Here is an 18,042-nt window from a genome sequence, read left to right on the forward strand (position 1 = left end):
TAGAAGCCATGTAGCATTTGGTCTCCAAGTGTAACAGGAGGGACGGCCAGATCCGATGGCACCAAATACTGCTGCTCTATGACCTTCAATAGAGAAGTTATGATCCATAAAAGGTTTTGGAGTTTCAGCTGCCAGAGCAAGAGGGCAGTGACCTTTGAGGCCTGGTTGTTGTCAGAAGTCCCGCAGTAGAGTAAATAAGGCAAATATGTATTAGTGGAAAGAAGATAACTTTACTGGCCCTCAAGGCATCTTTTTTTCACTGTTCTAGCTCCAGCCTGCTCATTCATGGCTGGGAGATGCAGCTTGCATAGGGAAAAAGAAGAGGCAGGTCAGAGGACTATAGTGTGCAGCAAGCAGCAAAGAGGTAAGTATAGTTCTTTTTGTTTTTTATTTTAAACTATTGTTTATCTTACTCTGGCATGTGGGCAAATTCAATAAAAAGTCACATTCGGTTTGTGGATAAAATTCAGAGGTCACAGAGCATATGTAGTTGACTCCATGTTAACTTTAGGCAGGTGGTCAAAAACACCGAAATTTGGACATGATCCATTCACTTTTTAGGCAAAAAAAAGGGTTGATATGAATCAAGATTTATCCCAAAAGCAAATATCCAGCATGCCTAAGAGAATTAAAGAAGCCATGAAAAATAAGGGTCAACACTATAAATATTGAGTCTTTAGATAAACCATATATTTGTCACTAAAAGTTTAAAAACGTATAAAATGCTTATAATTGTACTTCAGTAACTATATAAACATCTGGCTAAAGTATCTAAACACACTAAACCAGAAAACTTTGTGATACATTATTGTCAGCCCATCATTAAGGCTGGCATTGTGCACACCAATCTTAATGAAAAGAGTGTCGGAGTAAGATGCACCAAATTCATGAGGCGCATGTAACTACAATGAGTCTCCGCCAGAAATGTTGCTCCAGTCAGTGGCTGGCACACATTTTGGGCATAATTTATACCACTGAAGTGGCATAATTATTATTGATTTTGCTGGGCAGACTTTGCCATGCCCCATTATGATTCAGCTAGCCATCTTTGATGCATCTGGCTAGGTCTGTCGTAAAAGCACCAAAATTGCTATTTTTATCAACTTTTGTAATATTTCAAGATTTCATTCTGGTGTAAAAACATTGATGACTCAGTCCCAATGTGCATGTAAACCACAGGTGGTCACTGTTTGCATGCCCAAAGCACCGCATACATTTTGCGCATGACTTCTTCTGAAAATTGATCAGATAGATATCAAAACGATTCATTTTCTAGAAGTTCTGCATTTATACACAAATATTTATCAATGGAAATATTTAGACCTGTTAACAACAGCCTTGACATTTTTTCAGTTTTGTGTTATATTGCAGAATGGGCACTTTTAATAAAAGTGTTATTAGTATTTCTTTGAATAAATCTTTCTATCCAGAGTATAAATACAAGCCCTCCAAAGGTCATTTAAGGTGAAGGAAAGACAGAGGAATAAGTTTAACATTTTATTTCTTATGTCAGAAGACTGAATTTTCGAGAAAAGAAAATACACAGAAGAAGTGAAATAAAAACAAACACTTAAAGATAACACTGGGGACATTTCTCATCCCCACTCCACACTAGAATGTGTTTTTATCTTTACTGCTCACATGTGAGAAAAGTGTCCATAACTCACAAGTAGCAATGTTTACATGAATTGTAAAGGCTGTCCCCTTAGGAGAATGCATTCAGAATAAATCCTGATCCACACACAGCTGTGCATTTCATTTATGATGGAATACCGGATGACCGAGTACAAAATCTTAATACATTTAGCTTCACGTTTCATTTCCTTATCTACATAGCTCTTGATTTTCTTACTCTGTTCACATCAACTCTACTGTGAATGGTGGTCTAAAAAATATGTTTTCTACAACCCATTTGGTGCATAACGTTGTTCAATTCTCCTACCTTTCCTTCTAGAAGACATACAGAGATATTTCAATGAATGATAAATAACATGAATTCTCTCTACTGAGCTCGGTGTCACCTGCAGATATATGGATCTTCTGGGATGTTATACTTTCTAAACTGGCTTGTGTTGTGTAGTTTACAGTAATTGTGAATTCACTTTTAAAGGGATTTTTTGATTTCGTACAAAGAATGTTCATTTATTGTGTAACAAATAGCTTGCAATTTCCTTATATACATAGGGCTTGAGCCATCATTTGTGCCTTATTTTCTAACGCATTCTTTTCGTCTTGTGTTATTTATTGATATTTTTTATGTTACATTAATAATAATAATAATAATATTAAACATTATGAATTTTACTCAGAATCAAAAATGAACTTATAACCATTTTGTCGGCTTCTTATTTCAGAAATTTGCAGATTCCTCTGAAATGTCATACATTTGTAAATCTGCACCAAAAAATTGCAACTTTTTAAAAAGTCACAATAGAATAAAATGAAATAAAAGTCTGCACAATAAAGAACATAAAGCAAAAAGAAAGGAAGACGCTAAAGAAGAGTCGATTTTTTTTTCAATTCTGTTTCGCTGAATTTTTTGGTGAATAAATTTGCATGAATTTTAATACTGAAAAGTTAGTCATTGTACATAAAATACATGAGAGGTAGAGCCAGTACCCCACTGACCATTAGAGTTTACTCTTTATATACTAGAGAGAGGAAGGACCCCAATGACAATACAAGTTCACTCTCTACAGTAGAGAGAAAGACAGGACCATGCTGACTAAAAAAGCTGAAACACTACAGAAAGAGAGAAAGAGAGCGAGAGGACCCAATTGACCACAAGAGCTTACACTCTACAGGAGGAAAGAAGGATCCCACTGATTATAAGAATTTACAGTATAGAAGAGAGAGACTTAGACCACGTTCACACTTTCAGTATTTGGTCAGTATGTTACATCAGCATTCCTTAGCAAAACTCAGGAATGGGTGCACGTGTTTCTCTTATCCTTTTCCTCTGATAGATCCACTCCTGATTTTGGCTTACAAATACTAATGTAAAATACCGATCAAATATTGAAAATGGCCAATGACTCTAGAGATGGAAAAAACATCTGTGCAAACTACTCTCCAGTGGGAACCACTGATCTGTGGTGGCCCTGGCACTGTACAAGGAATGACAATGTGCAAGATGTAACGGCTGCAGGGCATTATGAGGAAGCCGGTTCACAACACAAAATTATGTTAACCCACTATCTGATGCTTAAACTTTGCTAAAAATTGTGGCAAGCAAATGTTTTTCTGTGAACTGCGAATCTAATCCCAAAATGTTCGAATTTGAGTGAAACTGTAAATTTCAGGAAATTTTACTTGAAATTGATCCTTTCATCCCTAGAAGACATAAAAACAGACTTTCAAAAAAAGCTTGAATGAACAAAAGCATAAGGCGCTAATGAAAAGCAGGTTGAAAAATGCTAAAAACTGCACTAAAAGATGTAAATGCAATAACGAATAGGATTCTTAATTTATTAATTTATAACTGATTTCAACTGATTGTGCACTTTCATTGTTTAGAAAATGAGATCCTTACACATGCATGTCTTATAACAAAAATAAGTTACTGTTTTCAGATAGGAAACAAAATTGCAAGTGACCATATAATATCATAAAAAATCTAACAAAGTTTGAGGTTTGGCAAAGGTCACACAATTCTTTGAGACTCTTTTCTCCTTAGGAAAATATTGGCATTGAATGACCCATGCATCAACTTTACCATAAGGAGCAAGCAACTCACTACAAGGAAAGTATTTGGCACCCCAAACTATAAACCTTTAGTACTCCCTGAGAATCTTCCTCTACCCCAGGGTTAAACCCCTGACATCATAACTGAAATGAACTCAATCTTTTGTCTCAACTGTTTCAGGCCTATATTTTAACAATGTGAATGAATATTTTAGCAGAGAGCTAAATCATCTACCTGAAACATTGATCCTCTTTCCCCCAAGCACATTTATTTTAATTTGAGGAAATTACTGATGTAATTACAGTTTCTTCTTTGACGTCTTACTTTTTTATCAGTATTTGCTGAAACTAGACATATAGTTTTAAAAATGAAAGTTGTTCCTCTTTTTGCTTTTTATTGCCTTTTTGTATCTTTTTATATAACATTTTTAACCCTATTTCTATCAGTAACTGTACCCCTAACCTTTTCCCAAGCCATATGTCTATCCCTAATCCAAACAGTGACCAAGATGGCACAGCTCACTTCATTTTACTAAGCTTCATAATTTTATTTGCCGCCTATGTAGAGCATTGGAGATTAAGACAAAATCATCTCAATTTCTAAGCTTTGCCCTAGCAGAATCGGGCTGACACTCGCTGTGCCATACTAATATTGTAAATAATAATAATATTATTACATGTATTACATTTTAAAAGGACAAAATTATTGATGGCATAATGTGGAATGCCAAAGTAAGATATAACTAAAAATACAGCAACTGACACAGATGTGGCTTCATTGTCAGTAGTACGCAATGCAATCACTGTATAATACTGAAAAGTATATTGATTATGGTAAATAGGTGAGTAGCTACAGATGGCATAATTACTGTACATGATTATGCTGAGCAAGATGTCTTTTTTTTTTACCACAAAAACAGAATATGGTCTAGAATCTCTCTGTGAAGCATCTTGCAGCAACATTTCTTGGCGCTCCCAACTTCTTTCTCTTTACCGTTCCCTACCTGCAGCCAGAGTCTCGATGCCTTGTTAAGGTGAAAATAATAGGAGAAAAAGCTCATTAAAAATGCATGAAGCCATATTGTCTGCGAGCGCAGAACACACAGACTCATGCCTTTTACACTGTAGACAGCTAAAAAGATCAAAGTTGTCAGACATCTTTCCTAAAGGGCAGAGACAGAGAAAAAGGGATTATCTTCCCTTTTCTTCTAAGTCACTAGTTTAATTTAACCTTAAATAACCAGCTGCAGAAAATATTCTCAGTGAGTCCATTACCTCTTGGTATAATTGGGCTGCTTCTTGTAGTAGCAAAATAAGCTAATAGCAAACTTTTCAATGTTTTCCATATGTTGCTTTCATTTTATCAGTTTTCTATAGAAGCTGAATACATGGCAGTCTACATCTCTTTTAACAAGTATTGGAGCTGTATGTGTCACCCGCATACCACTGTTGTAAAAAGAAAAAGAAAATTGTGGTGTTCACTTCTTCACTGTGACAGTTCCCATAGGAAAGAGCAGCAGAACTCACTTCACTTTCCTGCCACATAGTAATAGGGCTAGGTATCTACACCATACGCCAGCACAGCAGATTGTAAACGTTGTTTTGGCATCCATCAAACCCACTTGAGTCAATGATCATGATATACGGTATGTATGAAGTGAATATTTTGTGGTACAGCCTATTCCGTATAAGTTAACCATGCAAGCTCTTATTTCCTTGCTATAGTCAAACTTGTGAACATTTATGAGGACTTACAGATGAAAAAATGCTGCATGCTTTCCTCCCTATTTGCTGTTACAAGTTTCAATTGAACTCTCATAAGACAATGGAGGCAATAATAAATATTCTAGTTTTATTCTTCTTTTGTCCAAGGCCAGCTAATTGCTACATGTCTTCAATATGGATCCACAATGAGTATATATACAGTATATTGGTATTCTTGATGTATTTCATCTTTATTCCATTAGCATTTGATTGGATGCAAACAGATAAAATACAGATTACAAATGTGCCTGTCTAAAAAGGTCGAAAAGGTGGAAAAATCCAAAATGAACAAATAGGCAAATTTTCCAGCCAAAAACAAGATCATGTGTTTTGAATTATAACAGATCACTGTAACAACTCTGCTGGCATCACGGCATGGCCTCTCATCTCTCACACACCATTTTACCCACTGCTCCAGGTCATGTTGTGGTCTCTGTCTGCTGCCGGCTCCATGCTCTGTGTCTCTTGCTTTCTGCCTGCTCTTTGCATACTTCCTGGCTGTGTGCATAGGAAGGCGGTGCCAGAACTCTCTGGTTCTTATAGAATCAGGGTGCAGCTGTCTAATGGGTTCCTGACCAATTACCAAGAGGCCTCCAGTATTTAGGGCAGCTCCACCCTGTGGAATGGGCCTGTGCAATATGTTAACTCAGTTAGTGTTTCGCTTCTGAGCTGCCAGGCCTTGCTCTGCGTTAGTCCTTCTCGGGAGGCTTTTCTCCTTGCCTTGCCTTGATCTTGTTTGTCTGCCCTCCAGTAGGCTGTACATCCTGGTCTCAGTGTCTGTGTCCTTGCGTTACCTTGTTTTGGTCTGTCCGCCCTCCAGGAGGCAGAATATCCTGGTCCTTGTGTCTTTGTTCTTGTACCTTGTCTTGTTCCATTACCTTGTCTGAACTTTGTCCTACCTCTGTCTCCTTGTCTGGGGCTTCTTTCCCTGCTGTGTCTTTCCTTGAGTCCTCTCTGTTTGCTTATGCTCTACACTCTTGCGGCTCTTGTGGCTTTGCCTGTGCTCTGCTCTCTTGCAGCTTTACCTCTGCTCTGCACTCCAGCGGTTCTGCTCCATTCTACACATCTCTGCTGCTGCAGAAATCTCTTGCTGCAGCTCCTCTCCGCATTCCTTACGGTTCTGCTCTGCTTATCTTCTGCAGAAATCTTTTGCTGCAGTTCCTCTCCGCATTCCTTGCGGTTCCGCTCTGCTTAGCTTCTGTTGCTGTTCTATCTCTTGCTGCTCTACCACTCCTATCCGCAGCCTTGCAGTTCTCTTCCTGTATGAACAGGTCCCAACCTGTTCCTTCATACTTCTTTCCTTCCTGCTTGTATCCATACCTGCTCCTCCTGTGTGAACAGGTCCCAACCTGTTCCTTCATACTTCATTCCTTCCTGCTTGTTTCTTTACCTGCACCTCTTGTGTGAACAGGGCCCACCCTGTTCCTTCATACATCATATCCGTATCTGCACTTCCTGTGTGAACAGGTCCCTACCTGCTCCTTCTTACACCACACTAACCAACCCAGTGTCTCTGCAATTCCTGCCAGTCCTGTGTCTCTGCCGTTCCTGCCACCTTTGTGTTTCTGCTGTACCTGCCAGCCCTGTGTCTCTGCCGTACCTGCTAGCCCTGTGTTTCTGCAGTACCTGCAAGCCCTGTGTCTCTGCAGTACCTGTAAGCCCTGTGTCTCTGCTGTAGCTGCCAGCCCTGTGTCTCTGCCATACCTGCCAGCCCTGTGTCTCAGCCATGCCAGCCTACTCGTCTGAGTTTCAGCCGTGCTCATCTGCCAGTCCTGCATTATGCTCGCACCTGTCCTAGTGTTCCTGTTCTCCAAGTGGGATCAAAGAAAGATCCTTGGTGTGCACTCAGCCTTACTGAGACAAGGTGCTAGTGTAATGGACCAATGGCCCAAATAACAGTAGAGATTAGAATTCACCGCACACTCTATATGATTCCTATGCAAAATTTGGTATGATTTTAATATACATAATCTGGGAGCGTAACAGAATATTACAGCTTATGCGATCTTTATACAATGTTTCGGCTCAACCAGAGCCTTTGTCACTTAATCGCTGCAAATAAAGGAAAAGAAAATACGCAAACCAAATAAATTGTGAGAAAAAAGAACACGTCATAAGTGTCAAAAATCAAGAATCATCCTAGTGTTATGATCAGATGGATAAACTTGTGCATCATCTTATTAAACACATCATATGAGCTGTCCCAATGTAAGTCATGAAAATTAATGTAGTATTTACCTTATTCCAATTATGACAGTAGTGTGCAGAGAAGGGAAAGTCCCAGTAGAGATATACATACACTGTAGAAAATAGTGAAAACATATTAGCATTTGTGAAGTGACAGGAAACGTGCCCATAGGAGTAAACATGGTACCTATTGTAATATAAATGTCCGCATGCAGATGTTCGTGTCCAGTAATGTGGATCTGTTAGGACAAACAATAGGTTTATGACTCGTCCCGTCATGTAACAGTGAACCAGAGGCACTATGAGACTCTCAGTATTTACCTGCAGTGTTTGTTGTTCGAAGCAGCGCTCCCGTGCCTAGCTAAGACCGGCATGTGCATAATCTGCTATGGGTCTGGTTTAAATGGAGCTCATAGCTGCCATACCGGAAGTGGGTGCTGAGGACCGGAAGTGACATATCGCGACTGTGCCGTATGTAGTGCACATGCGCAGCTTTTGTTATGACAACTGGTAACCATGTTAGATAAGGTACTAACTTTTGTCATGGGCTTAATCAACATACTGCAATGGTTGAGACTTAATATAATTAGGGTATAAAAGGCACAGGTAATAATCGGTAAAGGAAATGTCCCATTAAATACTACGTGAGTCTGGACTTATTGAAGGTTGAATAAAGGAGGTCTTATATCGATGTATGGATCGGGGTCTAGGGTAACTCACCTAGTATCACAGAAAATAGTGGGTCTAGTACCACAGTATATTAACGGGTCTGTAAGGTAATAGAAGAAAATTGGTCAATAAATAATTATAGAAATGCTCACAATAACCAATCGATCTCCCTATTGAGTCCCTTAGGAGTCAGGGTGTCCAATTTGTGTATCCAGTAGGTCTCACGTGACCTGGGTAGCTTGACATGGTCACCCCCTCTCCTGGGGCGGGGGACATGTTCTATAGCCTGGAACTTAAGCTGGGCTACTGTATGTCTTGATCTTGTGAAATGGTCTTTTCTTGCAGAAATTTTCCTGACAAAAACCGGACATTTCTGCCAGAAATCTGCATTCATTTGTTTCGCGTTTTCTCATGCGTTTTTGACGCATTTTTGATGCGTTTTTGGTGCATTTTTTGTGTGTTTTTTCCCAAATGCATAGAATAGCAGGAAAAATGCAGAAAATCCGCAAAATTAATGAACATGCTGCTTTTTTTACCGCGATGCGTTTTTTTCGTGGAAAAAAACGCATCATGAGCACAAAACATGCAGAATGCATTCTAAATGAGAGGATGCATAATGTATGCATTTTTAATGAATTTTTATAGCGTTTTTACCGCAAAAAGAACACGAAAAAACCTGAACGTGTGCACACAGCCTTAGACAAATCTTCAGTCACTGTGTACTGTTAGGATTTAATCCGATCCCCTCAGTTAAGCTGAGACATTTCTGTCTCTAAAGACAGATTCAGTCATGAACTGAGATTAAATGCTCAATGCAGTAAAATGCTGAAAAAAAATCAGATAAATGGAAAACATCACAATTGTGCTGTTCATGTAGTGTGTATAACAGGAAAGATCTCAACGTGTGCATTTAATGTGTCTATATTATTATATTAGACGGAGAAAGGCCAAATGAGTGTCCTGTTGGCCTTATTCTTGTTAGTTTCAGTCAGTATACTGTAGCATTAAAAAGCATAACAGATTTCACTCTTCCATTTTGTGGAGTTAAGCCAGACTGGCATAAAAGCATTGATAAGATGAATTGTTTTGGCACAAATTGTGACTGGACTAAAATTATGTGACTTTTGCATTCTTATGCCATTTTTTTCAAGCTTTGAAAAAGTGGAAGGAGCTAGTGCTGGACGGGGCATGGCAACTGCCACTAGACAAGTTCATGCTGTGTGATGCTGTTTGTTACACCACCAATTTTATTCCAACAGTGGCTGGAGTAGTATTTGTGGCAAGGTGCAAAGTGATGTGTACACCACTCATCTGACACTCCTGTTTTATGAAGAGGCATATTCATGAATCAGGAGTGTGAGAATCCAGCGCATCTGCTAATGATGTAAATAACACCAGTCTAGGTCAGGTCCATGGTCTCAGTCACAGCCTTACTTTAAGGCTGTGTGCCCACAATCTAGAACTGGCAGCACTTTGGATGCAGTGTATGTTCACTGCATCCAAAGATCTGCTGTGTATTGAGCACAGGTGAATCCACATGTGTTCAATGAACCGCGTGGGTTCACCGCATGCAATACATTCTATAGGTGAAAATTGACATGCTGCCATCTGGAGAGATGTGCCACATGTCCGTCTCTGCAGGTGAGTAGCAGGCGTCTCTGGACGCATAGTGGGCATGGGATTTCTTGAAATGCTATCCACTATCCAGCAACAGTTGAATGCTGCGGGTTGAACACTGAAAAAGTACGCATCATCCAATCCACAGCATTTACTGATTGTGGGAACATACCCTAAGGCAGGGCTACTCAACCTTTCTGACCTTGAGAGCCATATTCAGATCTGAGAGATGGTCGTGATCCACATACAGCTCCGAGAAAGGTTCAAAAGCCATATCCAGCTCTCGCCCCCCACACAGTAGTGGCAACCAATGCCCCTATTACAGGTACAATTATGACCAAAGCTTTTCCATAGAAATCACCCTGAAGAAGTATACCAAGATCCAGGGGTTTTCACAGTATCTCCACTCAGTATTCTTCCATCAAACACTCCCAACACACTGTCGCATCGAGCTTTAAGCACCTCCTCTGACAGGTATCATTATCTCTAAACCCTTAAAACCAATGTATGTGCAACTAGATCTGCTCTTCTGTGCAATGCTAATCACAAAATTCACCATTTTGAGATGTGCTCTTCATAGTCGTTTGCCAGATCTGGAGCTATTGTACCAAGCTGGCAGACAACTAGGAGCCACCATTCATAGGACTGAGAGAAACACATGGCTCCCGAGCTACAGGTTGGGGACCCCTGCTTTAAAGTATAGGCTGGGAACTTTTGCCAACATATACAGTAAAACTAGTGAAAAACAATATGGTGAGCTCTAAAGTAACATTTTCTTTCATAAAATATGTTACAAATGTACTTTATTTGTAACACTGATTCATAGAAAGTTGGTTGAAGTAACAGTGACCTGAAAAAATCTGACTTTTTTATAGTTGTAGATTTGCTACTGAATTTAGTTGAAGATTCATTTTTTTGCAATGAACAGTTTGAAGTCTGTAACAATGTGATAGCATATTCCTTATGTAACACATATATGAACATACACTTGCCGTCTAATTTAAAGGAACACTAAATATAGGAATTACACATAAAAAGGTTAAAAGAAGTTTCTTCCCTTCGATCCTACCTTGTCTTATATTGCGATCAAAACTGTAGAGAAATTTATTATTAAGAATTCTTTCATATGTGTCAGAGGAGATGATCTATTTTCTTCCCTCCTTTTTACAATCCTGAGATGAGTAAGGCACCTGGCTGCAGCAGCTCACATTTTCTTCTCTATCTCACAACATTTAAGCTAATATCTCCACCTCCCAGTTCTGACCTCTGCCCTCTACTATTCAGCTGTCTGACAGCTGAAAATGGAAAAGTACAGGAAATAACAAGAAATTAACACCCTTGTTCTTAGCAAGACTTCCACAAGACTGTTTATTTTTGGAATATGACATAACTGTTAGCATTATTTCTAGTTCATTTTATTCCTCTAACGCTATTTTTAGGCTATTTCTAATTTGTCACTTTTGAAGGCTGTAGTATAGGACCACATTCTTCACGCTCCATTTTAGCGTTTGCTAGTGGTCTTATGACATATGACTCATGACATATATAAAATTAGCTTTATTTAAAGTAAATCTTCTTAGTCTTCTCTTTTTAAAGCTAGATTAATTATAATGATATTTATGTACGGTAATTTATATATGTATAGACAGTTTATTCCTAGGCATAAGTATGTTTACCCGAAAGAGTTAAATCTTTAAGCTGCATGTAACCACTAAATTATATACACTAAAGTTCATCGCTTTGAGCTTGAATAGATAAGTGACTACCACAGCCACCTACCCTGATCTATCTTTATACCTAATCAACAGTGCAATCATAATGAACAGTAGACTAGAACGCTCTTGCATTAGAATCTCCCATGGGCACCACAGCATGACAATATGTTTGACTTTGAATCTCAAATCACAACTATTTTCTCTTAACTTCATGTCAATGAAGTGTCATTTACGAACACTATTTCTATTGTGTGACAAAACAGAGAACCCTGGAGATTAATGTCAGCTATATAAGCTTAGAGGAAGATTCAGAAATAATTGACATTGATGCAAAAGTATGCAAAACAAATCAGTTGTAATTCAACAAGGAAGTGCCTTTTTGCAACTTTGTAGATGTACGATGATGGAGGTAGCCAGATGAAAGATAAGGAGTTGAAAATAATAATTATTCTTAAAAATTCAAATAAATTTATCATAATAATTATTGGTACTGGTAGTAAAGTGACCATTCTTAAGTGATGGGAGAGAATAATGTGAAAGAGTACAGTAAAGTTTTCATGCTAGCGTGTATGTGTGTGTGTCTGTGTGTGTAACAAACCAATGTTTGTGTTAAATATAAATTATCCAATGTGCCGAGACTCACATTCGCCAAATTGTGCACATTTTACACAGAAACACAATTTACAGCAAAGTTATTTTGTGCAAAAAAAATGTTTCCTATTATGCTCCGGGTCTCTGCACTACCCCAGCAAATAAATGAAGGATGTAAGAAAAAAATGTAATAGACTCATTGCTGACCTGATCCCACAACCCATTGTCTAGTCCTCGACCCATCTTTTATCACCTTTGCGCCATAGCACTTATTCACTTTGGCCACATTCATTTCAGGCAACAGTTTTCCGCCGCACTGGGCTTTGAACGCCACTGCAAATGCAATTAGTGTTGTCATCCAGGCAAATACATGTAATGTTATGATGTCATGACATGTGACGGCACTGCATGCAGTGATGTATCTTGACTTGTTGAGCCATAGCCTGGATTGAAGAGGCATTAATTAATTCAAAGCCATTAATTATTCTGAAGAAACTGGCTCTTATGGGGACTGCCCCAGGAAATGAAGAACAATGATTACCTCTGCTGCAGAGGATAAGTTCATCAGAAATATAAGCTGTAGACATTAAAAATAGCCAGAACCTCAGATAATAGCCCTTAATAATGATCAACAGACATAAAATAGCAGATACATCCCAAAATCAGCTGTCCGAAGAAGCCTTTAATGAGCAGCCCTTTATGGGCAAATTACTGCAAATAATCCAGTTTTGAGAAGTGCAAATAATAAGAGACTTGTTTGGACCAAGCAACAAAGTACTGGACATTAGATCAGTAGAAATATATATTATGGTTTGAGAAGTCATTTTTTTTTGGTATCAACTACCATATTTTTGCGAAACTCTGAAAAGGCCATTATTTCTACATGTGTGGATAACACCGGGACACATGGAGTTGGAGGTATCATGGTGTTTTGATGCTTTGCTTGTTACCCTGTTGGTGATATAATCCTATTTCAAGCTACATTTAAAAAATGTGACTACACTACCACAGTATTTTGCAATAACAAATCATCTGGTTTGCACTTAAGTAGATCAATATTTATATTGAATTATAATATAATTATATTGGTAATAACCCAGATGTCATTGCTTCCACAAAAATTCAATCACACCCAATACAGATGAATGGGTGAATTTTACTGCAGGCTGAAAGCAAAGTAGTCAATAAGGGGTTAGCACCTCTGGGAACTCCTCAAAGACTGTTGGATAGCTATTCCAGGTGACAACTTGATGAATAAAAACAAAACTTTCTCCTATGTTAAAAATCAAAAATTTCCAGAAAAGTTGCTGGTCATGCAAATTTTAACATTTTGATATTCAATTTGTCTTGCCTGGCAACATTTCCCATACTGCTTAAGCATTAGAGCGTGTGCTACTGCAATTTTGCTTTGCCAGATGTGTCTCTTCATAATTCCCTGCAGCTATGACATCTTAGGCCATGTGCCCATGTTGCAGAATAGAAGCAGAATTTTCTGCTTCAATTCTGCATACTCTTGGCAGGAAAAGCGCATGTGGATTTGGACACATTTTATACGCATGTTGACGTGTAACTGACGCATTTTGCATGCGTTTTTCATGCAATTTCTAGCGCTCTTCTAATGCATGTCTATGGGTGCGGAATTGCCGCGAAAATAATGAATATGCTTCGTTTTTTTCAGCGATGTGTTTCAGCAGTGGAAAAAACAGCATGGGCACATCAATTGCGGAATGCATTAGAAAGTAATGGGATGCTGTTAGTAAGCGTTTTTAAGCGTTTCCACAGAGGAAAATTGCAGCAAAGAAAGCTTAAAAAACACAACGTGGGCACATAGCCTTAAAGATTATCATATCTTGTACAATGGTGGTCAATACCTGGGAATAACAGATAAGCAATTCCCAGTGGAGCACAGTTTGCATAGCAGAATAATTTTCCATCTCCAGAGACTCTGGGTGGGTCTCTCTTTCCTCCTGTAGTATGCAAGCCATTATTTGTCTGAGTGGCCATTTCTCACTGGTAGAATGTAAGCTCTTCATGTTCAGTAGAGCCATCTCTTTTGTAATGTGCAAGTTCTTATGTTCAATAAAGTCCTCTCTATTTTGTAACGTGTAAGCTCTTATGGCTAGAGGGCTCTTCTAGCTGTCTAGTGGTAAATGTAGGTTCTCATGCTCAGCAAAACCCTCCATCTCTTGTAGAGTGCAAGCTATAATAATCAGTGGGGTCCTCTCTCACACCAGTAAAGTATAAATATTTATAGTTCTCTCTCTCTCTTATCCCCCAAGTATATTTTCAGAGCAATTACAACATTTCCAGTACTGTGATTTGTGAAATTTATTGACTGCAAATGAAATTTTTGAGGAAAGTTTAGTAATGTCATTAATTTTGAACTTCAAAACATCTGCTCACATCTAGTATTTTCACATCCATAAAAGTGTAATCTATAAAAATCGAAAAGTACTTAATTCATATGGTAAACACTGTTAGGAGAATTAAAAAAAAAAAAAAAACGCACCAATCTAAAAATTGTAGGGAAAATATTATATGTATCCAAAATTGACATCATTAAAATTATCAGCACACTGAAAAGAACAACCCTTTATACAGTTTCATTCACTGAAAAAGATGGGTTTGAGAAATCGATGACTTTTTTACCAAACATCAGAATTTTTTCTATCTATAATTTCTATAGTATCTGGTATTGCTATAATCACATTGACCTGGAAAATTATATTTTCACTTTATTTTTGCTACACAGTGAACATTTTTAAAACAAACCATAAAAAAACAATGGCTTATTGGTGTGGTTTTTTTTTCCACTGGTCCACCACTCTTGAATTTTTTTCTGCTATAGGGTAAAAGAGACAACTAGGTAAATCATAAACTCGTGCATAAATATCATATTACAGCACCTAAAAGCCTGACAAATGGGAGGTGATTCATCATTGATTTTTCAGAAGAAAATTGACTTAAATAGTTTGAAATTTTATAAAAATGTATGTACAATGTGACATTGCACAAAAATGTTGCGATTTTTAGGCATTTTCAAGCCAGTTTGAAGCACAGCACGGCTACTAGAATGGACGAAACTTGAGATGAGCTTGGTTGGGACAGGGAATGTCTTCGGCAGTCCATCAAAATCTGCAAAATTCAATTTTTTTTATGCCAGAAATGTTACGCCATTGCCGGAATAGCATTTCTTGTGAGGTACAATGGAGGTGAACGCCACAGAGAAACAACATAGAATTCATTAAGTACTTCAGCAAGCCCTTCATTAAGATTGGAGTGTGAAACAATCGACTTAATAAATATGCTCCATAGAGTTTTTTTTCTTATCAAATTCATTAAGGGTGTAACACAAACATCATGAATGTTTCATTGGACCTATAATGCACATGAAAGTCGTAATGCAACAATACAAGTATTAACTGTGAGAGTGCCTATTATTCAAGCTATTTCTATATGTTCCATAATGTATGTTCTACAGAACAAATTGACTATAACAATAAATCTCAAATAGCTCAGGGAACAACACATGCTTAACATAAAAATCCCTTAAAATAGCATATTTCTTTGATATACTGTACATTAAAGATTATAAACTATTCACAAACCAAAAAGTCAAACCAAGATCAAATTGAGGTAACCCTATATATAAGATATAGTGGCATATGTGCAAAAATGGAAAAACCTTCTGTCAAAGGGGGATCTAAAAAAATATTAAATATATTCAGAGCTATTTGTTTCAAGATAGACCTATGTCATTGCCTGCCTTATTGCGAAGCTTGGCACCCTAAATTATTAGCGTTCGCGGCGCCCGTGCACCTCGATCACTGACCCTAGGCAACCCTAAGGGTAAGGATAAGTCACATTGGTACGCACAAATGATAAGGCAAATAATGAAAGGGTACTTATCTGTATGATGCCATTTCTGTTGTCTAAGAACCACGGTGACTCAATTCCCCATATTCAGGTTCAAATTGGCCTAAATTTCTCTGCATTTAGCCCAAAGATTATGGTGTTTTCATGTACAGGTCCTTCTCAAAAAATTAGCATATAGTGTTAAATTTCATTATTTACCATAATGTAATGATTACAATTAAACTTTCATATATTATAGCTTCATTATCCACCAACTGAAATTTGTCAGGTCTTTTATTGTTTTAATACTGATGATTTTGGCATACAACTCCTGATAACCCAAAAAACCTGTCTCAATAAATTAGCATATCAAGAAAAGGTTCTCTAAACGACCTATTACCCTAATCTTCTGAATCAACTAATTAACTCTAAACACATGCAAAAGATACCTGAGGCTTTTATAAACTCCCTGCCTGGTTCATTACTCAAAACCCCCATCATGGGTAAGACTAGCGACCTGACAGATGTCAAGAAGGCCATCATTGACACCCTCAAGCAAGAGGGTAAGACCCAGAAAGAAATTTCTCAACAAATAGGCTGTTCCCAGAGTGCTGTATCAAGGCACCTCAATGGTAAGTCTGTTGGAAGGAAACAATGTGGCAGAAAACGCTGTACAACGAGAAGAGGAGACCGGACCCTGAGGAAGATTGTGGAGAAGGACCGATTCCAGACCTTGGGGAACCTGAGGAAGCAGTGGACTGAGTCTGGTGTGGAAACATCCAGAGCCACCGTGCACAGGCGTGTGCAGGAAATGGGCTACAGGTGCCGCATTCCCCAGGTAAAGCCACTTTTGAACCATAAACAGCGGCAGAGGCGCCTGACCTGGGCTACAGAGAAGCAGCACTGGACTGTTGCTAAGTGGTCCCAAGTACTTTTTTCTGATGAAAGCAAATTTTGCATGTCATTCGGAAATCAAGATGCCAGAGTCTGGAGGAAGACTGGGAGAAGGAAATGCCAAAATGCCTGAAGTCCAGTGTCAAGTACCCACAGTCAGTGATGGTGTGGGGTGCCATGTCAGCTGCTGGTGTTGGTCCACTGTGTTTCATCAAGGGCAGGGTCAATGCAGCTAGCTATCAGGAGATTTTGGAGCACTTCATGCTTCCATCGGCTGAAATGCTTTATGGAGATGAAGATTTCATTTTTCAGCACGACCTGGCACCTGCTCACAGTGCCAAAACCACTGGTAAATGGTTTACTGACCATGGTATTACTGTGCTCAATTGGCCTGCCAACTCTCCTGACCTGAACCCCATAGAGAATCTGTGGGATATTGTGAAGAGAAAGTTGAGAGACGCAAGACCCAACACTCTGGATGAGCTTAAGGCCGCTATTGAAGCATCCTGGGCCTCCATAACATCTCAGCAGTGTCACAGGCTGATTGCCTCCATGCCACGCCGCATTGAAGCAGTCATTTCTGCCAAAGGATTCCCGACCAAGTATTGAGTGCATAACTGAACATTATTATTTGTTGGTTTTTTTGTTTGTTATTAAAAAACACTTTTATTTGATTGGATGGGTGAAATATGCTAATTTATTGAGACAGGTTTTTTGGGTTATCAGGAGTTGTATGCCAAAATCATCAGTATTAAAACAGTAAAAGACCTGACAAATTTCAGTTGGTGGATAATGAATCTATAATATATGAAAGTTTAATTGTAATCATTACATTATGGTAAATAATGAAATTTAACACTATATGCTAATTTTTTGAGAAGGACCTGTACTTCCAGTGATTATGTGAATGTTATTTCCTGAACATAGTTTTTGCTAGCCCATACCAGGCCATCCTATTGCCGAAATATAAATTGCTTGTTCCTAAATTACCAGTAATTTTTATTCTCATTGGAAAAAAAATTCTTTAAAGCTATACTCTTGTGAAATGACATATTTTGTGTAAATA

This window comes from Ranitomeya imitator, chromosome 3 (assembly GCF_032444005.1).
Source record: "Ranitomeya imitator isolate aRanImi1 chromosome 3, aRanImi1.pri, whole genome shotgun sequence".
Classification (NCBI taxonomy): domain Eukaryota; kingdom Metazoa; phylum Chordata; class Amphibia; order Anura; family Dendrobatidae; genus Ranitomeya; species Ranitomeya imitator.